Here is a 16,456-nt window from a genome sequence, read left to right as displayed (position 1 = left end):
AACCTACTCACGGCCTTAAAAGTCAACGGGACCTGGGATTCCCAGCCGGTCACCCATACTGGTACTTGCCAGGCCTCAAGCTGGCTGGCGGCCGCGATCTGACGAGAGCAGGCACATTCAGCTTAGAATGCCCGTTGACAGCTCCTCCTCCTTTCCTATGGGCTTTCTGCAGTGCGAACGCACCTCCGAAACGGAAAGAAACCTACTCACGGCCTTAAAAGTCAACGGGACCTGGGATTCCCAGCCGGTCACCCATACTGGTACTTGCCAGGCCTCAAGCTGGCTGGCGGCCGCGATCTGACGAGAGCAGGCACATTCAGCTTAGAATGCCCGTTGACAGCTCCTCCTCCTTTCCTATGGGCTTTCTGCAGTGCGAACGCACCTCCGAAAAGGAAAGAAACCTACTCACGGCCTTAAAAGTCAACGGGACCTGGGATTCCCAGCCGGTCACCCATACTGGTACTGGCCAGGCCTCAAGCTGGCTGGCGGCCGCGATCTGACGAGAGCAGGCACATTCAGCTTAGAATGCCCGTTGACAGCTCCTCCTCCTTTGCTATGGGCTTTCTGCAGTGCGAACGCACCTCCGAAACGGAAAGGAACCTACTCACGGCCTTAAAAGTCAACGGGACCTGGGATTCCCAGCCGGTCACCCATACTGGTACTTGCCAGGCCTCAAGCTGCCTGGCGGCCGCGATCTAACGAGAGCAGGCACATTCAGCTTAGAATGCCCGTTGACAGCTCCGCCTCCTTTCCTATGGGCTTTCTGCAGTGCGAACGCACCTCCGAAAAGGAAAGAAACCTACTCACGGCCTTAAAAGTCAACGGGACCTGGGATTCCCAGCCGGTCACCCATACTGGTACTTGCCAGGCCTCAAGCTGGCTGGCGGCCGCGATCTGACGAGAGCAGGCACATTCAGCTTAGAATGCCCGTTGACAGCTCCTCCTCCTTTCCTATGGGCTTTCTGCAGTGCGAACGCACCTCCGAAAAGGAAAGCAACCTACTCACGGCCTTAAAAGTCAACGGGACCTGGGATTCCCAGCCGGTCACCCATACTGGTACTTGCCAGGCCTCAAGCTGGCTGGCGGCCGCGATCTGACGAGAGCAGGCACATTCAGCTTAGAATGCCCGTTGACAGCTCCTCCTCCTTTCCTATGGGCTTTCTGCAGTGCGAACGCACCTCCGAAAAGGAAAGAAACCTACTCACGGCCTTAAAAGTCAACGGGACCTGGGATTCCCAGCCGGTCACCCATACTGGTACTTGCCAGGCCTCAAGCTGGCTGGCGGCCGCGATCTGACGAGAGCAGGCACATTCAGCTTAGAATGCCCGTTGACAGCTCCTCCTCCTTTCCTATGGGCTTTCTGCAGTGCGAACGCACCTCCGAAAAGGAAAGAAACCTACTCACGGCCTTAAAAGTCAACGGGCCCTGGGATTCCCAGCCGGTCACCCATACTGGTACTTGCCAGGCCTCAAGCTGGCTGGCGGCTGCGATCTGACGAGAACAGGCACATTCAGCTTAGAATGCCCGTTGACAGCTCCCCCTCCTTTCCTATGGGCTTTCTGCAGTGCGAACGCACCTCCGAAAAGGAAAGAAACCTACTCACGGCCTTAAAAGTCAACGGGACCTGGGATTCCCAGCCGGTCACCCATACTGGTACTTGCCAGGCCTCAAGCTGGCTGGCGGCCGCGATCTGACGAGAGCAGGCACATTCAGCTTAGAATGCCCGTTGACAGCTCCTCCTCCTTTCCTATGGGCTTTCTGCAGTGCGAACGCACCTCCGAAAAGGAAAGAAACCTACTCACGGCCTTAAAAGTCAACGGGACCTGGGATTCCCAGCCGGTCACCCATACTGGTACTTGCCAGGCCTCAAGCTGGCTGGCGGCCGCGATCTGACAAGAGCAGGCACATTCAGCTTAGAATGCCCGTTGACAGCTCCTCCTCCTTTCCTATGGGCTTTCTGCAGTGCGAACGCACCTCCGAAAAGGAAAGAAACCTACTCACGGCCTTAAAAGTCAACGGGACCTGGGATTCCCAGCCGGTCACCCATACTGGTACTTGCCAGGCCTCAAGCTGGCTGGTGGCCGCGATCTGACGAGAGCAGGCAAATTCAGCTTAGAATGCCCGTTGACAGCTCCTCCTCCTTTCCTATGGGCTTTCTGCAGTGCGAACGCACCTCCGAAAAGGAAAGAAACCTACTCACGGCCTTAAAAGTCAACGGGACCTGGGATTCCCAGCCGGTCACCCATACTGTTACTTGCCAGGCCTCAAGCTGGCTGGCGGCCGCGATCTGACGAGAGCAGGCACATTCAGCTTAGAATGCCCGTTGACAGCTCCTCCTCCTTTCCTATGGGCTTTCTGCAGTGCGAACGCACCTCCGAAAAGGAAAGAAACCTACTCACGGCCTTAAAAGTCAACGGGACCTGGGATTCCCAGCCGGTCACCCATACTGGTACTTACCAGGCCTCAAGCTGGCTGGCGGCCGCGATCTGACGAGAGCAGGCACATTCAGCTTAGAATGCCCGTTGACAGCTTCTCCTCCTTTCCTATGGGCTTTCTGCAGTGCGAACGCACCTCCGAAAAGGAAAGAAACCTACTCACGGCCTTAAAAGTCAACGGGACCTGGGATTCCCAGCCGGTCACCCATACTGGTACTTGCCAGGCCTCAAGCTGGCTGGCGGCCGCGATCTGACGAGAGCAGGCGCATTCAGCTTAGAATGCCCGTTGACAGCTGCTCCTCCTTTCCTATGGGCTTTCTGCAGTGCGAACGCACCTCCGAAACGGAAAGAAACCTACTCACTGCCTTAAAAGTCAACGGGACCTGGGATTCCCAGCCGGTCACCCATACTGGTACTTGCCAGGCCTCAAGCTGGCTGGCGGCCGCGATCTGACGAGAGCAGGCACATTCAGCTTAGAATGCCGGTTGACAGCTCCTCCTCCTTTCCTATGGGCTTTCTGCAGTGCGAACGCACCTCCGAAAAGGAAAGAAACCTACTCACGGCCTTAAAAGTCAACGGGACCTGGGATTCCCAGCCGGTCACCCATACTGGTACTTGCCAGGCCTCAAGCTGGCTGGCGGCCGCGATCTGACGAGAGCAGGCACATTCAGCTTAGAATGCCCGTTGACAGCTCCTCCTCCTTTCCTATGGGCTTTCTGCAGTGCGAACGCACCTCCGAAACGGAAAGAAACCTACTCACGGCCTTAAAAGTCAACGGGACCTGGGATTCCCAGCCGGTCACCCATACTGGTACTTGCCAGGCCTCAAGCTGGCTGGCGGCCGCGATCTGACGAGAGCAGGCACATTCAGCCTAGAATGCCCGTTGACAGCTCCTCCTCCTTTCCTATGGGCTTTCTGCAGTGCGAACTCACCTCCGAAAAGGAAAGAAACCTACTCACGGCCTTAAAAGTCAACGGGACCTGGGATTCCCAGCCGGTCACCCATACTGGTACTTGCCAGGCCTCAAGCTGGCTGGCGGCCGCGGTCTGACGAGAGCAGGCACATTCAGCTTAGAATGCCCGTTGACAGCTCCTCCTCCTTTCCTATGGGCTTTCTGCAGTGCGAACGCACCTCCGAAAAGGAAAGAAACCTACTCACGGCCTTAAAAGTCAACGGGACCTGGGATTCCCAGCCGGTCACCCATACTGGTACTTGCCAGGCCTCAAGCTGGCTGGCGGCCGCGATCTGACGAGAGCAGGCACATTCAGCTTAGAATGCCCGTTGACAGCTCCTCCTCCTTTCCTATGGGCTTTCTGCAGTGCGAACGCACCTCCGAAAAGGAAAGAAACCTACTCACGGCCTTAAAAGTCAACGGGACCTGGGATTCCCAGCCGGTCACCCATACTGGTACTTGCCAGGCCTCAAGCTGGCTGGCGGCCGCGATCTGACGAGAGCAGGCACATTCAGCTTAGAATGCCCGTTGACAGCTCCTCCTCCTTTCCTATGGGCTTTCTGCAGTGCGAACGCACCTCCGAAAAGGAAAGAAACCTACTCACGGCCTTAAAAGTCAACGGGACCTGGGATTCCCAGCCGGTCACCCATACTGGTACTTGCCAGGCCTCAAGCTGGCTGGCGGCCGCGATCTGACGAGAGCAGGCACATTCAGCTTAGAATGCCCGTTGACAGCTCCTCCTCCTTTCCTATGGGCTTTCTGCAGTGCGAACGCACCTCCGAAAAGGAAAGAAACCTACTCACGGCCTTAAAAGTCAACGGGACCTGGGATTCCCAGCCGGTCACCCATGCTGGTACTTGCCAGGCCTCAAGCTGGCTGGCGGCCGCGATCTGACGAGAGCAGGCACATTCAGCTTAGAATGCCCGTTGACAGCTCCTCCTCCTTTCCTATGGGCTTTCTGCAGTGCGAACGCACCTCCGAAACGGAAAGAAACCTACTCACGGCCTTAAAAGTCAACGGGACCTGGGATTCCCAGCCGGTCACCCATACTGGTACTTGCCAGGCCTCAAGCTGGCTGGCGGCCGCGATCTGACGAGAGCAGGCACATTCAGCTTAGAATGCCCGTTGACAGCTCCTCCTCCTTTCCTATGGGCTTTCTGCAGTGCGAACGCACCTCCGAAAAGGAAAGAAACCTACTCACGGCCTTAAAAGTCAACGGGACCTGGGATTCCCAGCCGGTCACCCATACTGGTACTTGCCAGGCCTCAAGCTGGCTGGCGGCCGCGATCTGACGAGAGCAGGCACATTCAGCTTAGAATGCCCGTTGACAGCTCCTCCTCCTTTCCTATGGGCTTTCTGCAGTGCGAACGCACCTCCGAAAAGGAAAGAAACCTACTCACGGCCTTAAAAGTCAACGGGACCTGGGATTCCCAGCCGGTCACCCATACTGGTACTTGCCAGGCCTCAAGCTGGCTGGCGGCCGCGATCTGACGAGAGCAGGCACATTCAGCTTAGAATGCCCGTTGACAGCTCCTCCTCCTTTCCTATGGGCTTTCTGCAGTGCGAACGCACCTCCGAAACGGAAAGAAACCTACTCACGGCCTTAAAAGTCAACGGGACCTGGGATTCCCAGCCGGTCACCCATACTGGTACTTGCCAGGCCTCAAGCTGGCTGGCGGCCACGATCTGACGAGAGCAGGCACATTCAGCTTAGAATGCCCGTTGACAGCTCCTCCTCCTTTCCTATGGGCTTTCTGCAGTGCGAACGCACCTCCGAAAAGGAAAGAAACCTACTCACGGCCTTAAAAGTCAACGGGACCTGGGATTCCCAGCCGGTCACCCATACTGGTACTTGCCAGGCCTCAAGCTGGCTGGCGGCCGCGATCTGACGAGAGCAGGCACATTCAGCTTAGAATGCCCGTTGACAGCTCCTCCTCCTTTCCTATGGGCTTTCTGCAGTGCGAACGCACTTCCGAAAAGGAAAGAAACCTACTCACGGCCTTAAAAGTCAACGGGACCTGGGATTCCCAGCCGGTCACCCATACTGGTACTTGCCAGGCCTCAAGCTGGCTGGCGGCCGCGATCTGACGAGAGCAGGCACATTCAGCTTAGAATGCCCGTTGACAGCTCCTCCTCCTTTCCTATGGGCTTTCTGCAGTGCGAACGCACCTCCGAAAAGGAAAGAAACCTACTCACGGCCTTAAAAGTCAACGGGACCTGGGATTCCCAGCCGGTCACCCATACTGGTACTTGCCAGTCCTCTAGCTGGCTGGCGGCCGCGATCTGACGAGAGCAGGCACATTCAGCTTAGAATGCCCGTTGACAGCTCCTCCTCCTTTCCTATGGGCTTTCTGCAGTGCGAACGCACCTCCGAAAAGGAAAGCAACCTACTCACGGCCTTAAAAGTCAACGGGACCTGGGATTCCCAGCCGGTCACCCATACTGGTACTTGCCAGGCCTCAAGCTGGCTGGCGGCCGCGATCTGACGAGAGCAGGCACATTCAGCTTAGAATGCCCGTTGACAGCTCTGCCTCCTTTCCTATGGGCTTTCTGCAGTGCGAACGCACCTCCGAAAAGGAAAGAAACCTACTCACGGCCTTAAAAGTCAACGGGACCTGGGATTCCCAGCCGGTCACCCATACTGGTACTTGCCAGGCCTCAAGCTGGCTGGCGGCCACGATCTGACGAGAGCAGGCACATTCAGCTTAGAATGCCCGTTGACAGCTCCTCCTCCTTTCCTATGGGCTTTCTGCAGTGCGAACGCACCTCCGAAAAGGAAAGAAACCTACTCACGGCCTTAAAAGTCAACGGGACCTGGGATTCCCAGCCGGTCACCCATACTGGTACTTGCCAGGCCTCAAGCTGGCTGGCGGCCGCGATCTGACGAGAGCAGGCACATTCAGCTTAGAATGCCCGTTGACAGCTCCTCCTCCTTTCCTATGGGCTTTCTGCAGTGCGAACGCACTTCCGAAAAGGAAAGAAACCTACTCACGGCCTTAAAAGTCAACGGGACCTGGGATTCCCAGCCGGTCACCCATACTGGTACTTGCCAGGCCTCAAGCTGGCTGGCGGCCGCGATCTGACGAGAGCAGGCACATTCAGCTTAGAATGCCCGTTGACAGCTCCTCCTCCTTTCCTATGGGCTTTCTGCAGTGTGAACGCACCTCCGAAAAGGAAAGAAACCTACTCACGGCCTTAAAAGTCAACGGGACCTGGGATTCCCAGCCGGTCACCCATACTGGTACTTGCCAGTCCTCTAGCTGGCTGGCGGCCGCGATCTGACGAGAGCAGGCACATTCAGCTTAGAATGCCCGTTGACAGCTCCTCCTCCTTTCCTATGGGCTTTCTGCAGTGCGAACGCACCTCCGAAAAGGAAAGCAAACTACTCACGGCCTTAAAAGTCAACGGGACCTGGGATTCCCAGCCGGTCACCCATACTGGTACTTGCCAGGCCTCAAGCTGGCTGGCGGCCGCGATCTGACGAGAGCAGGCACATTCAGCTTAGAATGCCCGTTGACAGCTCTGCCTCCTTTCCTATGGGCTTTCTGCAGTGCGAACGCACCTCCGAAAAGGAAAGAAACCTACTCACGGCCTTAAAAGTCAACGGGACCTGGGATTCCCAGCCGGTCACCCATACTGGTACTTGCCAGGCCTCAAGCTGGCTGGCGGCCGCGATCTGACGAGAGCAGGCACATTCAGCTTAGAATGCCCGTTGACAGCTCCTCCTCCTTTCCTATGGGCTTTCTGCAGTGCGAACGCACCTCCGAAAAGGAAAGCAACCTACTCACGGCCTTAAAAGTCAACGGGACCTGGGATTCCCAGCCGGTCACCCATACTGGTACTTGCCAGGCCTCAAGCTGGCTGGCGGCCGCGATCTGACGAGAGCAGGCACATTCAGCTTAGAATGCCCGTTGACAGCTCCTCCTCCTTTGCTATGGGCTTTCTGCAGTGCGAACGCACCTCCGAAACGGAAAGGAACCTACTCACGGCCTTAAAAGTCAACGGGATCTGGGATTCCCAGCCGGTCACCCATACTGGTACTTGCCAGGCCTCAAGCTGCCTGGCGGCCGCGATCTGACGAGAGCAGGCACATTCAGCTTAGAATGCCCGTTGACAGCTCCTCCTCCTTTCCTATGGGCTTTCTGCAGTGCGAACGCACCTCCGAAAAGGAAAGAAACCTACTCACGGCCTTAAAAGTCAACGGGACCTGGGATTCCCAGCCGGTCACCCATACTGGTACTTGCCAGGCCTCAAGCTGGCTGGCGGCCGCGATCTGACGAGAGCAGGCACATTCAGCTTAGAATGCCCGTTGACAGCTCCTCCTCCTTTCCTATGGGCTTTCTGCAGTGCGAACGCACCTCCGAAACGGAAAGAAACCTACTCACGGCCTTAAAAGTCAACGGGACCTGGGATTCCCAGCCGGTCACCCATACTGGTACTTGCCAGGCCTCAAGCTGGCTGGCGGCCGCGATCTGACGAGAGCAGGCACATTCAGCTTAGAATGCCCGTTGACAGCTCCTCCTCCTTTCCTATGGGCTTTCTGCAGTGCGAACGCACCTCCGAAAAGGAAAGAAACCTACTCACGGCCTTAAAAGTCAACGGGACCTGGGATTCCCAGCCGGTCACCCATACTGGTACTGGCCAGGCCTCAAGCTGGCTGGCGGCCGCGATCTGACGAGAGCAGGCACATTCAGCTTAGAATGCCCGTTGACAGCTCCTCCTCCTTTGCTATGGGCTTTCTGCAGTGCGAACGCACCTCCGAAACGGAAAGGAACCTACTCACGGCCTTAAAAGTCAACGGGACCTGGGATTCCCAGCCAGTCACCCATACTGGTACTTGCCAGGCCTCAAGCTGCCTGGCGGCCGCGATCTAACGAGAGCAGGCACATTCAGCTTAGAATGCCCGTTGACAGCTCCGCCTCCTTTCCTATGGGCTTTCTGCAGTGCGAACGCACCTCCGAAAAGGAAAGAAACCTACTCACGGCCTTAAAAGTCAACGGGACCTGGGATTCCCAGCCGGTCACCCATACTGGTACTTGCCAGGCCTCAAGCTGGCTGGCGGCCGCGATCTGACGAGAGCAGGCACATTCAGCTTAGAATGCCCGTTGACAGCTCCTCCTCCTTTCCTATGGGCTTTCTGCAGTGCGAACGCACCTCCGAAAAGGAAAGCAACCTACTCACGGCCTTAAAAGTCAACGGGACCTGGGATTCCCAGCCGGTCACCCATACTGGTACTTGCCAGGTCTCAAGCTGGCTGGCGGCCGCGATCTGACGAGAGCAGGCACATTCAGCTTAGAATGCCCGTTGACAGCTCCTCCTCCTTTCCTATGGGCTTTCTGCAGTGCGAACGCACCTCCGAAAAGGAAAGAAACCTACTCACGGCCTTAAAAGTCAACGGGACCTGGGATTCCCAGCCGGTCACCCATACTGGTACTTGCCAGGCCTCAAGCTGGCTGGCGGCCGCGATCTGACGAGAGCAGGCACATTCAGCTTAGAATGCCCGTTGACAGCTCCTCCTCCTTTCCTATGGGCTTTCTGCAGTGCGAACGCACTTCCGAAAAGGAAAGAAACCTACTCACGGCCTTAAAAGTCAACGGGACCTGGGATTCCCAGCCGGTCACCCATACTGGTACTTGCCAGGCCTCAAGCTGGCTGGCGGCCGCGATCTGACGAGAGCAGGCACATTCAGCTTAGAATGCCCGTTGACAGCTCCTCCTCCTTTCCTATGGGCTTTCTGCAGTGCGAACGCACCTCCGAAAAGGAAAGAAACCTACTCACGGCCTTAAAAGTCAACGGGACCTGGGATTCCCAGCCGGTCACCCATACTGTTACTTGCCAGGCCTCAAGCTGGCTGGCGGCCGCGATCTGACGAGAGCAGGCACATTCAGCTTAGAATGCCCGTTGACAGCTCCTCCTCCTTTCCTATGGGCTTTCTGCAGTGCGAACGCACCTCCGAAAAGGAAAGAAACCTACTCACGGCCTTAAAAGTCAACGGGACCTGGGATTCCCAGCCGGTCACCCATACTGGTACTTACCAGGCCTCAAGCTGGCTGGCGGCCGCGATCTGACGAGAGCAGGCACATTCAGCTTAGAATGCCCGTTGACAGCTTCTCCTCCTTTCCTATGGGCTTTCTGCAGTGCGAACGCACCTCCGAAAAGGAAAGAAACCTACTCACGGCCTTAAAAGTCAACGGGACCTGGGATTCCCAGCCGGTCACCCATACTGGTACTTGCCAGGCCTCAAGCTGGCTGGCGGCCGCGATCTGACGAGAGCAGGCACATTCAGCTTAGAATGCCCGTTGACAGCTCCTCCTCCTTTCCTATGGGCTTTCTGCAGTGCGAACGCACCTCCGAAACGGAAAGAAACCTACTCACGGCCTTAAAAGTCAACGGGACCTGGGATTCCCAGCCGGTCACCCATACTGGTACTTGCCAGGCCTCAAGCTGGCTGGCGGCCGCGATCTGACGAGAGCAGGCACATTCAGCTTAGAATGCCGGTTGACAGCTCCTCCTCCTTTCCTATGGGCTTTCTGCAGTGCGAACGCACCTCCGAAAAGGAAAGAAACCTACTCACGGCCTTAAAAGTCAACGGGACCTGGGATTCCCAGCCGGTCACCCATACTGGTACTTGCCAGGCCTCAAGCTGGCTGACGGCCGCGATCTGACGAGAGCAGGCACATTCAGCTTAGAATGCCCGTTGACAGCTCCTCCTCCTTTCCTATGGGCTTTCTGCAGTGCGAACGCACCTCCGAAACGGAAAGAAACCTACTCACGGCCTTAAAAGTCAACGGGACCTGGGATTCCCAGCCGGTCACCCATACTGGTACTTGCCAGGCCTCAAGCTGGCTGGCGGCCGCGATCTGACGAGAGCAGGCACATTCAGCCTAGAATGCCCGTTGACAGCTCCTCCTCCTTTCCTATGGGCTTTCTGCAGTGCGAACTCACCTCCGAAAAGGAAAGAAACCTACTCACGGCCTTAAAAGTCAACGGGACCTGGGATTCCCAGCCGGTCACCCATACTGGTACTTGCCAGGCCTCAAGCTGGCTGGCGGCCGCGGTCTGACGAGAGCAGGCACATTCAGCTTAGAATGCCCGTTGACAGCTCCTCCTCCTTTCCTATGGGCTTTCTGCAGTGCGAACGCACCTCCGAAAAGGAAAGAAACCTACTCACGGCCTTAAAAGTCAACGGGACCTGGGATTCCCAGCCGGTCACCCATACTGGTACTTGCCAGGCCTCAAGCTGGCTGGCGGCCGCGATCTGACGAGAGCAGGCACATTCAGCTTAGAATGCCCGTTGACAGCTCCTCCTCCTTTCCTATGGGCTTTCTGCAGTGCGAACGCACCTCCGAAAAGGAAAGAAACCTACTCACGGCCTTAAAAGTCAACGGGACCTGGGATTCCCAGCCGGTCACCCATACTGGTACTTGCCAGGCCTCAAGCTGGCTGGCGGCCGCGATCTGACGAGAGCAGGCACATTCAGCTTAGAATGCCCGTTGACAGCTCCTCCTCCTTTCCTATGGGCTTTCTGCAGTGCGAACGCACCTCCGAAAAGGAAAGAAACCTACTCACGGCCTTAAAAGTCAACGGGACCTGGGATTCCCAGCCGGTCACCCATACTGGTACTTGCCAGGCCTCAAGCTGCCTGGCGGCCGCGATCTGACGAGAGCAGGCACATTCAGCTTAGAATGCCCGTTGACAGCTCCTCCTCCTTTCCTATGGGCTTTCTGCAGTGCGAACGCACCTCCGAAAAGGAAAGAAACCTACTCACGGCCTTAAAAGTCAACGGGACCTGGGATTCCCAGCCGGTCACCCATACTGGTACTTGCCATGCCTCAAGCTGGCTGGCGGCCGCGATCTGACGAGAGCAGGCACATTCAGCTTAGAATGCCCGTTGACAGCTCCTCCTCCTTTCCTATGGGCTTTCTGCAGTGCGAACGCACCTCCGAAAAGGAAAGAAACCTACTCACGGCCTTAAAAGTCAACGGGACCTGGGATTCCCAGCCGGTCACCCATGCTGGTACTTGCCAGGCCTCAAGCTGGCTGGCGGCCGCGATCTGACGAGAGCAGGCACATTCAGCTTAGAATGCCCGTTGACAGCTCCTCCTCCTTTCCTATGGGCTTTCTGCAGTGCGAACGCACCTCCGAAACGGAAAGAAACCTACTCACGGCCTTAAAAGTCAACGGGACCTGGGATTCCCAGCCGTCACCCATACTGGTACTTGCCAGGCCTCAAGCTGGCTGGCGGCCGCGATCTGACGAGAGCAGGCACATTCAGCTTAGAATGCCCGTTGACAGCTCCTCCTCCTTTCCTATGGGCTTTCTGCAGTGCGAACGCACCTCCGAAAAGGAAAGAAACCTACTCACGGCCTTAAAAGTCAACGGGACCTGGGATTCCCAGCCGGTCACCCATACTGGTACTTGCCAGGCCTCAAGCTGGCTGGCGGCCGCGATCTGACGAGAGCAGGCACATTCAGCTTAGAATGCCCGTTGACAGCTCCTCCTCCTTTCCTATGGGCTTTCTGCAGTGCGAACGCACCTCCGAAAAGGAAAGAAACCTACTCACGGCCTTAAAAGTCAACGGGACCTGGGATTCCCAGCCGGTCACCCATACTGGTACTTGCCAGGCCTCAAGCTGGCTGGCGGCCGCGATCTGACGAGAGCAGGCACATTCAGCTTAGAATGCCCGTTGACAGCTCCTCCTCCTTTCCTATGGGCTTTCTGCAGTGCGAACGCACTTCCGAAAAGGAAAGAAACCTACTCACGGCCTTAAAAGTCAACGGGACCTGGGATTCCCAGCGGTCACCCATACTGGTACTTGCCAGGCCTCAAGCTGGCTGGCGGCCGCGATCTGACGAGAGCAGGCACATTCAGCTTAGAATGCCCGTTGACAGCTCCTCCTCCTTTCCTATGGGCTTTCTGCAGTGCGAACGCACCTCCGAAAAGGAAAGAAACCTACTCACGGCCTTAAAAGTCAACGGGACCTGGGATTCCCAGCCGGTCACCCATACTGGTACTTGCCAGTCCTCTAGCTGGCTGGCGGCCGCGATCTGACGAGAGCAGGCACATTCAGCTTAGAATGCCCGTTGACAGCTCCTCCTCCTTTCCTATGGGCTTTCTGCAGTGCGAACGCACCTCCGAAAAGGAAAGCAACCTACTCACGGCCTTAAAAGTCAACGGACCCTGGGATTCCAGCCGGTCACCCATACTGGTACTTGCCAGGCCTCAAGCTGGCTGGCGGCCGCGATCTGACGAGAGCAGGCACATTCAGCTTAGAATGCCCGTTGACAGCTCTGCCTCCTTTCCTATGGGCTTTCTGCAGTGCGAACGCACCTCCGAAAAGGAAAGAAACCTACTCACGGCCTTAAAAGTCAACGGGACCTGGGATTCCCAGCCGGTCACCCATACTGGTACTTGCCAGGCCTCAAGCTGGCTGGCGGCCGCGATCTGACGAGAGCAGGCACATTCAGCTTAGAATGCCCGTTGACAGCTCCTCCTCCTTTCCTATGGGCTTTCTGCAGTGCGAACGCACCTCCGAAACGGAAAGAAACCTACTCACGGCCTTAAAAGTCAACGGGACCTGGATTCCCAGCCGGTCACCCATACTGGTACTTGCCAGGCCTCAAGCTGGCTGGCGGCCGCGATCTGACGAGAGCAGGCACATTCAGCTTAGAATGCCCGTTGACAGCTCCTCCTCCTTTCCTATGGGCTTTCTGCAGTGCGAACGCACCTCCGAAAAGGAAAGAAACCTACTCACGGCCTTAAAAGTCAACGGGACCTGGGATTCCCAGCCGGTCACCCATACTGGTACTTGCCAGGCCTCAAGCTGGCTGGCGGCCGCGATCTGACGAGAGCAGGCACATTCAGCTTAGAATGCCCGTTGACAGCTCCTCCTCCTTTCCTATGGGCTTTCTGCAGTGCGAACGCACCTCCGAAAAGGAAAGAAACCTACTCACGGCCTTAAAAGTCAACGGGACCTGGGATTCCCAGCCGGTCACCCATACTGGTACTTGCCAGGCCTCAAGCTGGCTGGCGGCCGCGATCTGACGAGAGCAGGCACATTCAGCTTAGAATGCCCGTTGACAGCTCCTCCTCCTTTCCTATGGGCTTTCTGCAGTGCGAACGCACCTCCGAAACGGAAAGAAACCTACTCACGGCCTTAAAAGTCAACGGGACCTGGGATTCCCAGCCGGTCACCCATACTGGTACTTGCCAGGCCTCAAGCTGGCTGGCGGGCCACGATCTGACGAGAGCAGGCACATTCAGCTTAGAATGCCCGTTGACAGCTCCTCCTCCTTTCCTATGGGCTTTCTGCAGTGCGAACGCACCTCCGAAAAGGAAAGAAACCTACTCACGGCCTTAAAAGTCAACGGGACCTGGGATTCCCAGCCGGTCACCCATACTGGTACTTGCCAGGCCTCAAGCTGGCTGGCGGCCGCGATCTGACGAGAGCAGGCACATTCAGCTTAGAATGCCCGTTGACAGCTCCTCCTCCTTTCCTATGGGCTTTCTGCAGTGCGAACGCACTCGAAAAGGAAAGAAACCTACTCACGGCCTTAAAAGTCAACGGGACCTGGGATTCCCAGCCGGTCACCCATACTGGTACTTGCCAGGCCTCAAGCTGGCTGGCGGCCGCGATCTGACGAGAGCAGGCACATTCAGCTTAGAATGCCCGTTGACAGCTCCTCCTCCTTTCCTATGGGCTTTCTGCAGTGTGAACGCACCTCCGAAAAGGAAAGAAACCTACTCACGGCCTTAAAAGTCAACGGGACCTGGGATTCCCAGCCGGTCACCCATACTGGTACTTGCCAGTCCTCTAGCTGGCTGGCGGCCGCGATCTGACGAGAGCAGGCACATTCAGCTTAGAATGCCCGTTGACAGCTCCTCCTCCTTTCCTATGGGCTTTCTGCAGTGCGAACGCACCTCCGAAAAGGAAAGCAACCTACTCACGGCCTTAAAAGTCAACGGGACCTGGGATTCCCAGCCGGTCACCCATACTGGTACTTGCCAGGCCTCAAGCTGGCTGGCGGCCGCGATCTGACGAGAGCAGGCACATTCAGCTTAGAATGCCCGTTGACAGCTCTGCCTCCTTTCCTATGGGCTTTCTGCAGTGCGAACGCACCTCCGAAAAGGAAAGAAACCTACTCACGGCCTTAAAAGTCAACGGGACCTGGATTCCCAGCCGGTCACCCATACTGGTACTTGCCAGGCCTCAAGCTGGCTGGCGGCCGCGATCTGACGAGAGCAGGCACATTCAGCTTAGAATGCCCGTTGACAGCTCCTCCTCCTTTCCTATGGGCTTTCTGCAGTGCGAACGCACCTCCGAAAAGGAAAGCAACCTACTCACGGCCTTAAAAGTCAACGGGACCTGGGATTCCCAGCCGGTCACCCATACTGGTACTTGCCAGGCCTCAAGCTGGCTGGCGGCCGCGATCTGACGAGAGCAGGCACATTCAGCTTAGAATGCCCGTTGACAGCTCCTCCTCCTTTGCTATGGGCTTTCTGCAGTGCGAACGCACCTCCGAAACGGAAAGGAACCTACTCACGGCCTTAAAAGTCAACGGGATCTGGGATTCCCAGCCGGTCACCCATACTGGTACTTGCCAGGCCTCAAGCTGCCTGGCGGCCGCGATCTGACGAGCGCAGGCACATTCAGCTTAGAATGCCCGTTGACAGCTCCTCCTCCTTTCCTATGGGCTTTCTGCAGTGCGAACGCACCTCCGAAAAGGAAAGAAACCTACTCACGGCCTTAAAAGTCAACGGGACCTGGGATTCCCAGCCGGTCACCCATACTGGTACTTGCCAGGCCTCAAGCTGGCTGGCGACCGCGATCTGACGAGAGCAGGCACATTCAGCTTAGAATGCCCGTTGACAGCTCCTCCTCCTTTCCTATGGGCTTTCTGCAGTGCGAACGCACCTCCGAAAAGGAAAGAAACCTACTCACGGCCTTAAAAGTCCACGGGACCTGGGATTCCCAGCGGGTCACCCATACTGGTACTTGCCAGGCCTCAAGCTGGCTGGCGGCCGCGATCTGACGAGAGCAGGCACATTCAGCTTAGAATGCCCGTTGACAGCTCCTCCTCCTTTCCTATGGGCTTTCTGCAGTGCGAACGCACCTCCGAAACGGAAAGAAACCTACTCACGGCCTTAAAAGTCAACGGGACCTGGGATTCCCAGCCGGTCACCCATACTGGTACTTGCCAGGCCTCAAGCTGGCTGGCGGCCGCGATCTGACGAGAGCAGGCACATTCAGCTTAGAATGCCCCGTTGACAGCTTCTCCTCCTTTCCTATGGGCTTTCTGCAGTGCGAACGCACCTCCGAAAAGGAAAGAAACCTACTCACGGCCTTAAAAGTCAACGGGACCTGGGATTCCCAGCCGGTCACCCATACTGGTACTTGCCAGGCCTCAAGCTGGCTGGCGGCCGCGATCTGACGAGAGCAGGCACATTCAGCTTAGAATGCCCGTTGACAGCTCCTCCTCCTTTCCTATGGGCTTTCTGCAGTGCGAACGCACCTCCGAAACGGAAAGAAACCTACTCACGGCCTTAAAAGTCAACGGGACCTGGGATTCCCAGCCGGTCACCCATACTGGTACTTGCCAGGCCTCAAGCTGGCTGGCGGCCGCGATCTGACGAGAGCAGGCACATTCAGCTTAGAATGCCCGTTGACAGCTCCGCCTCTTTCCTATGGGCTTTCTGCAGTGCGAACGCACCTCCGAAAAGGAAAGAAACCTACTCACGGCCTTAAAAGTCAACGGACCTGGGATTCCCAGCCGGTCACCCATACTGGTACTTGCCAGGCCTCAAGCTGGCTGGCGGCCGCGATCTGACGAGAGCAGGCACATTCAGCTTAGAATGCCCGTTGACAGCTCCTCCTCCTTTCCTATGGGCTTTCTGCAGTGCGAACGCACCTCCGAAAAGGAAAGCAACCTACTCACGGCCTTAAAAGTCAACGGGACCTGGGATTCCCAGCCGGTCACCCATACTGGTACTTGCCAGGCCTCAAGCTGGCTGGCGGCCGCGATCTGACGAGAGCAGGCACATTCAGCTTAGAATGCCCGTTGACAGCTCA

The 16,456-nt window shown here is 56.8% G+C and overlaps 75 pseudogenes; all 75 read right to left on the bottom strand.

Moving 5' to 3' along the window:
* Window positions 1-20: 20 nt before the first annotated feature.
* On the bottom strand, window positions 21-139 carry LOC136601189 (5S ribosomal RNA; annotated as a pseudogene).
* Window positions 140-219: 80 nt separating this feature from the next.
* On the bottom strand, window positions 220-338 carry LOC136601188 (5S ribosomal RNA; annotated as a pseudogene).
* Window positions 339-418: 80 nt separating this feature from the next.
* Window positions 419-537, bottom strand: LOC136601398 (5S ribosomal RNA; annotated as a pseudogene).
* Window positions 538-617: 80 nt separating this feature from the next.
* Window positions 618-736, bottom strand: LOC136601202 (5S ribosomal RNA; annotated as a pseudogene).
* Window positions 737-816: 80 nt separating this feature from the next.
* On the bottom strand, window positions 817-935 carry LOC136601187 (5S ribosomal RNA; annotated as a pseudogene).
* Window positions 936-1,015: 80 nt separating this feature from the next.
* LOC136601186 (5S ribosomal RNA) lies at window positions 1,016-1,134 on the bottom strand (annotated as a pseudogene).
* Window positions 1,135-1,214: 80 nt separating this feature from the next.
* On the bottom strand, window positions 1,215-1,333 carry LOC136601185 (5S ribosomal RNA; annotated as a pseudogene).
* An 80-nt stretch (window positions 1,334-1,413) lies between these two features.
* Window positions 1,414-1,532, bottom strand: LOC136601463 (5S ribosomal RNA; annotated as a pseudogene).
* An 80-nt stretch (window positions 1,533-1,612) lies between these two features.
* Window positions 1,613-1,731, bottom strand: LOC136601184 (5S ribosomal RNA; annotated as a pseudogene).
* Window positions 1,732-1,811: 80 nt separating this feature from the next.
* On the bottom strand, window positions 1,812-1,930 carry LOC136601488 (5S ribosomal RNA; annotated as a pseudogene).
* An 80-nt stretch (window positions 1,931-2,010) lies between these two features.
* Window positions 2,011-2,129, bottom strand: LOC136601449 (5S ribosomal RNA; annotated as a pseudogene).
* An 80-nt stretch (window positions 2,130-2,209) lies between these two features.
* On the bottom strand, window positions 2,210-2,328 carry LOC136601517 (5S ribosomal RNA; annotated as a pseudogene).
* An 80-nt stretch (window positions 2,329-2,408) lies between these two features.
* LOC136601361 (5S ribosomal RNA) lies at window positions 2,409-2,527 on the bottom strand (annotated as a pseudogene).
* Window positions 2,528-2,607: 80 nt separating this feature from the next.
* LOC136601239 (5S ribosomal RNA) lies at window positions 2,608-2,726 on the bottom strand (annotated as a pseudogene).
* Window positions 2,727-2,806: 80 nt separating this feature from the next.
* Window positions 2,807-2,925, bottom strand: LOC136601526 (5S ribosomal RNA; annotated as a pseudogene).
* Window positions 2,926-3,005: 80 nt separating this feature from the next.
* On the bottom strand, window positions 3,006-3,124 carry LOC136601434 (5S ribosomal RNA; annotated as a pseudogene).
* Window positions 3,125-3,204: 80 nt separating this feature from the next.
* On the bottom strand, window positions 3,205-3,323 carry LOC136601431 (5S ribosomal RNA; annotated as a pseudogene).
* An 80-nt stretch (window positions 3,324-3,403) lies between these two features.
* Window positions 3,404-3,522, bottom strand: LOC136601408 (5S ribosomal RNA; annotated as a pseudogene).
* An 80-nt stretch (window positions 3,523-3,602) lies between these two features.
* Window positions 3,603-3,721, bottom strand: LOC136601182 (5S ribosomal RNA; annotated as a pseudogene).
* Window positions 3,722-3,801: 80 nt separating this feature from the next.
* On the bottom strand, window positions 3,802-3,920 carry LOC136601181 (5S ribosomal RNA; annotated as a pseudogene).
* Window positions 3,921-4,000: 80 nt separating this feature from the next.
* LOC136601180 (5S ribosomal RNA) lies at window positions 4,001-4,119 on the bottom strand (annotated as a pseudogene).
* An 80-nt stretch (window positions 4,120-4,199) lies between these two features.
* Window positions 4,200-4,318, bottom strand: LOC136601378 (5S ribosomal RNA; annotated as a pseudogene).
* Window positions 4,319-4,398: 80 nt separating this feature from the next.
* LOC136601179 (5S ribosomal RNA) lies at window positions 4,399-4,517 on the bottom strand (annotated as a pseudogene).
* Window positions 4,518-4,597: 80 nt separating this feature from the next.
* Window positions 4,598-4,716, bottom strand: LOC136601177 (5S ribosomal RNA; annotated as a pseudogene).
* An 80-nt stretch (window positions 4,717-4,796) lies between these two features.
* On the bottom strand, window positions 4,797-4,915 carry LOC136601176 (5S ribosomal RNA; annotated as a pseudogene).
* An 80-nt stretch (window positions 4,916-4,995) lies between these two features.
* Window positions 4,996-5,114, bottom strand: LOC136601478 (5S ribosomal RNA; annotated as a pseudogene).
* An 80-nt stretch (window positions 5,115-5,194) lies between these two features.
* On the bottom strand, window positions 5,195-5,313 carry LOC136601175 (5S ribosomal RNA; annotated as a pseudogene).
* An 80-nt stretch (window positions 5,314-5,393) lies between these two features.
* Window positions 5,394-5,512, bottom strand: LOC136601174 (5S ribosomal RNA; annotated as a pseudogene).
* A 279-nt stretch (window positions 5,513-5,791) lies between these two features.
* On the bottom strand, window positions 5,792-5,910 carry LOC136601173 (5S ribosomal RNA; annotated as a pseudogene).
* Window positions 5,911-5,990: 80 nt separating this feature from the next.
* LOC136601477 (5S ribosomal RNA) lies at window positions 5,991-6,109 on the bottom strand (annotated as a pseudogene).
* An 80-nt stretch (window positions 6,110-6,189) lies between these two features.
* On the bottom strand, window positions 6,190-6,308 carry LOC136601559 (5S ribosomal RNA; annotated as a pseudogene).
* An 80-nt stretch (window positions 6,309-6,388) lies between these two features.
* Window positions 6,389-6,507, bottom strand: LOC136601558 (5S ribosomal RNA; annotated as a pseudogene).
* A 279-nt stretch (window positions 6,508-6,786) lies between these two features.
* LOC136601556 (5S ribosomal RNA) lies at window positions 6,787-6,905 on the bottom strand (annotated as a pseudogene).
* An 80-nt stretch (window positions 6,906-6,985) lies between these two features.
* LOC136601555 (5S ribosomal RNA) lies at window positions 6,986-7,104 on the bottom strand (annotated as a pseudogene).
* Window positions 7,105-7,184: 80 nt separating this feature from the next.
* On the bottom strand, window positions 7,185-7,303 carry LOC136601554 (5S ribosomal RNA; annotated as a pseudogene).
* Window positions 7,304-7,383: 80 nt separating this feature from the next.
* Window positions 7,384-7,502, bottom strand: LOC136601441 (5S ribosomal RNA; annotated as a pseudogene).
* Window positions 7,503-7,582: 80 nt separating this feature from the next.
* On the bottom strand, window positions 7,583-7,701 carry LOC136601552 (5S ribosomal RNA; annotated as a pseudogene).
* An 80-nt stretch (window positions 7,702-7,781) lies between these two features.
* Window positions 7,782-7,900, bottom strand: LOC136601551 (5S ribosomal RNA; annotated as a pseudogene).
* Window positions 7,901-7,980: 80 nt separating this feature from the next.
* On the bottom strand, window positions 7,981-8,099 carry LOC136601396 (5S ribosomal RNA; annotated as a pseudogene).
* An 80-nt stretch (window positions 8,100-8,179) lies between these two features.
* LOC136601405 (5S ribosomal RNA) lies at window positions 8,180-8,298 on the bottom strand (annotated as a pseudogene).
* An 80-nt stretch (window positions 8,299-8,378) lies between these two features.
* On the bottom strand, window positions 8,379-8,497 carry LOC136601550 (5S ribosomal RNA; annotated as a pseudogene).
* Window positions 8,498-8,577: 80 nt separating this feature from the next.
* Window positions 8,578-8,696, bottom strand: LOC136601448 (5S ribosomal RNA; annotated as a pseudogene).
* Window positions 8,697-8,776: 80 nt separating this feature from the next.
* LOC136601549 (5S ribosomal RNA) lies at window positions 8,777-8,895 on the bottom strand (annotated as a pseudogene).
* An 80-nt stretch (window positions 8,896-8,975) lies between these two features.
* LOC136601548 (5S ribosomal RNA) lies at window positions 8,976-9,094 on the bottom strand (annotated as a pseudogene).
* Window positions 9,095-9,174: 80 nt separating this feature from the next.
* LOC136601516 (5S ribosomal RNA) lies at window positions 9,175-9,293 on the bottom strand (annotated as a pseudogene).
* Window positions 9,294-9,373: 80 nt separating this feature from the next.
* Window positions 9,374-9,492, bottom strand: LOC136601349 (5S ribosomal RNA; annotated as a pseudogene).
* Window positions 9,493-9,572: 80 nt separating this feature from the next.
* LOC136601547 (5S ribosomal RNA) lies at window positions 9,573-9,691 on the bottom strand (annotated as a pseudogene).
* An 80-nt stretch (window positions 9,692-9,771) lies between these two features.
* LOC136601525 (5S ribosomal RNA) lies at window positions 9,772-9,890 on the bottom strand (annotated as a pseudogene).
* An 80-nt stretch (window positions 9,891-9,970) lies between these two features.
* LOC136601336 (5S ribosomal RNA) lies at window positions 9,971-10,089 on the bottom strand (annotated as a pseudogene).
* An 80-nt stretch (window positions 10,090-10,169) lies between these two features.
* LOC136601430 (5S ribosomal RNA) lies at window positions 10,170-10,288 on the bottom strand (annotated as a pseudogene).
* An 80-nt stretch (window positions 10,289-10,368) lies between these two features.
* LOC136601407 (5S ribosomal RNA) lies at window positions 10,369-10,487 on the bottom strand (annotated as a pseudogene).
* An 80-nt stretch (window positions 10,488-10,567) lies between these two features.
* LOC136601545 (5S ribosomal RNA) lies at window positions 10,568-10,686 on the bottom strand (annotated as a pseudogene).
* Window positions 10,687-10,766: 80 nt separating this feature from the next.
* Window positions 10,767-10,885, bottom strand: LOC136601544 (5S ribosomal RNA; annotated as a pseudogene).
* Window positions 10,886-10,965: 80 nt separating this feature from the next.
* Window positions 10,966-11,084, bottom strand: LOC136601171 (5S ribosomal RNA; annotated as a pseudogene).
* An 80-nt stretch (window positions 11,085-11,164) lies between these two features.
* Window positions 11,165-11,283, bottom strand: LOC136601514 (5S ribosomal RNA; annotated as a pseudogene).
* An 80-nt stretch (window positions 11,284-11,363) lies between these two features.
* On the bottom strand, window positions 11,364-11,482 carry LOC136601377 (5S ribosomal RNA; annotated as a pseudogene).
* Window positions 11,483-11,760: 278 nt separating this feature from the next.
* On the bottom strand, window positions 11,761-11,879 carry LOC136601422 (5S ribosomal RNA; annotated as a pseudogene).
* An 80-nt stretch (window positions 11,880-11,959) lies between these two features.
* LOC136601543 (5S ribosomal RNA) lies at window positions 11,960-12,078 on the bottom strand (annotated as a pseudogene).
* Window positions 12,079-12,158: 80 nt separating this feature from the next.
* On the bottom strand, window positions 12,159-12,276 carry LOC136601501 (5S ribosomal RNA; annotated as a pseudogene).
* A 477-nt stretch (window positions 12,277-12,753) lies between these two features.
* On the bottom strand, window positions 12,754-12,872 carry LOC136601542 (5S ribosomal RNA; annotated as a pseudogene).
* An 80-nt stretch (window positions 12,873-12,952) lies between these two features.
* On the bottom strand, window positions 12,953-13,070 carry LOC136601391 (5S ribosomal RNA; annotated as a pseudogene).
* An 80-nt stretch (window positions 13,071-13,150) lies between these two features.
* Window positions 13,151-13,269, bottom strand: LOC136601531 (5S ribosomal RNA; annotated as a pseudogene).
* Window positions 13,270-13,349: 80 nt separating this feature from the next.
* Window positions 13,350-13,468, bottom strand: LOC136601519 (5S ribosomal RNA; annotated as a pseudogene).
* Window positions 13,469-13,748: 280 nt separating this feature from the next.
* LOC136601507 (5S ribosomal RNA) lies at window positions 13,749-13,867 on the bottom strand (annotated as a pseudogene).
* A 78-nt stretch (window positions 13,868-13,945) lies between these two features.
* LOC136601495 (5S ribosomal RNA) lies at window positions 13,946-14,064 on the bottom strand (annotated as a pseudogene).
* A 279-nt stretch (window positions 14,065-14,343) lies between these two features.
* LOC136601483 (5S ribosomal RNA) lies at window positions 14,344-14,462 on the bottom strand (annotated as a pseudogene).
* An 80-nt stretch (window positions 14,463-14,542) lies between these two features.
* On the bottom strand, window positions 14,543-14,660 carry LOC136601390 (5S ribosomal RNA; annotated as a pseudogene).
* Window positions 14,661-14,740: 80 nt separating this feature from the next.
* LOC136601409 (5S ribosomal RNA) lies at window positions 14,741-14,859 on the bottom strand (annotated as a pseudogene).
* An 80-nt stretch (window positions 14,860-14,939) lies between these two features.
* LOC136601537 (5S ribosomal RNA) lies at window positions 14,940-15,058 on the bottom strand (annotated as a pseudogene).
* Window positions 15,059-15,138: 80 nt separating this feature from the next.
* On the bottom strand, window positions 15,139-15,257 carry LOC136601380 (5S ribosomal RNA; annotated as a pseudogene).
* An 80-nt stretch (window positions 15,258-15,337) lies between these two features.
* Window positions 15,338-15,456, bottom strand: LOC136601470 (5S ribosomal RNA; annotated as a pseudogene).
* An 80-nt stretch (window positions 15,457-15,536) lies between these two features.
* On the bottom strand, window positions 15,537-15,656 carry LOC136601523 (5S ribosomal RNA; annotated as a pseudogene).
* An 80-nt stretch (window positions 15,657-15,736) lies between these two features.
* Window positions 15,737-15,855, bottom strand: LOC136601471 (5S ribosomal RNA; annotated as a pseudogene).
* Window positions 15,856-15,935: 80 nt separating this feature from the next.
* LOC136601459 (5S ribosomal RNA) lies at window positions 15,936-16,054 on the bottom strand (annotated as a pseudogene).
* Window positions 16,055-16,331: 277 nt separating this feature from the next.
* On the bottom strand, window positions 16,332-16,450 carry LOC136601446 (5S ribosomal RNA; annotated as a pseudogene).
* Window positions 16,451-16,456: the final 6 nt, after the last annotated feature.

This window comes from Eleutherodactylus coqui, unplaced genomic scaffold (assembly GCF_035609145.1).
Source record: "Eleutherodactylus coqui strain aEleCoq1 unplaced genomic scaffold, aEleCoq1.hap1 HAP1_SCAFFOLD_462, whole genome shotgun sequence".
Taxonomy (NCBI): Eukaryota; Metazoa; Chordata; class Amphibia; order Anura; family Eleutherodactylidae; genus Eleutherodactylus; species Eleutherodactylus coqui.
This window is presented reverse-complemented; position numbering and strand designations above follow the sequence as displayed.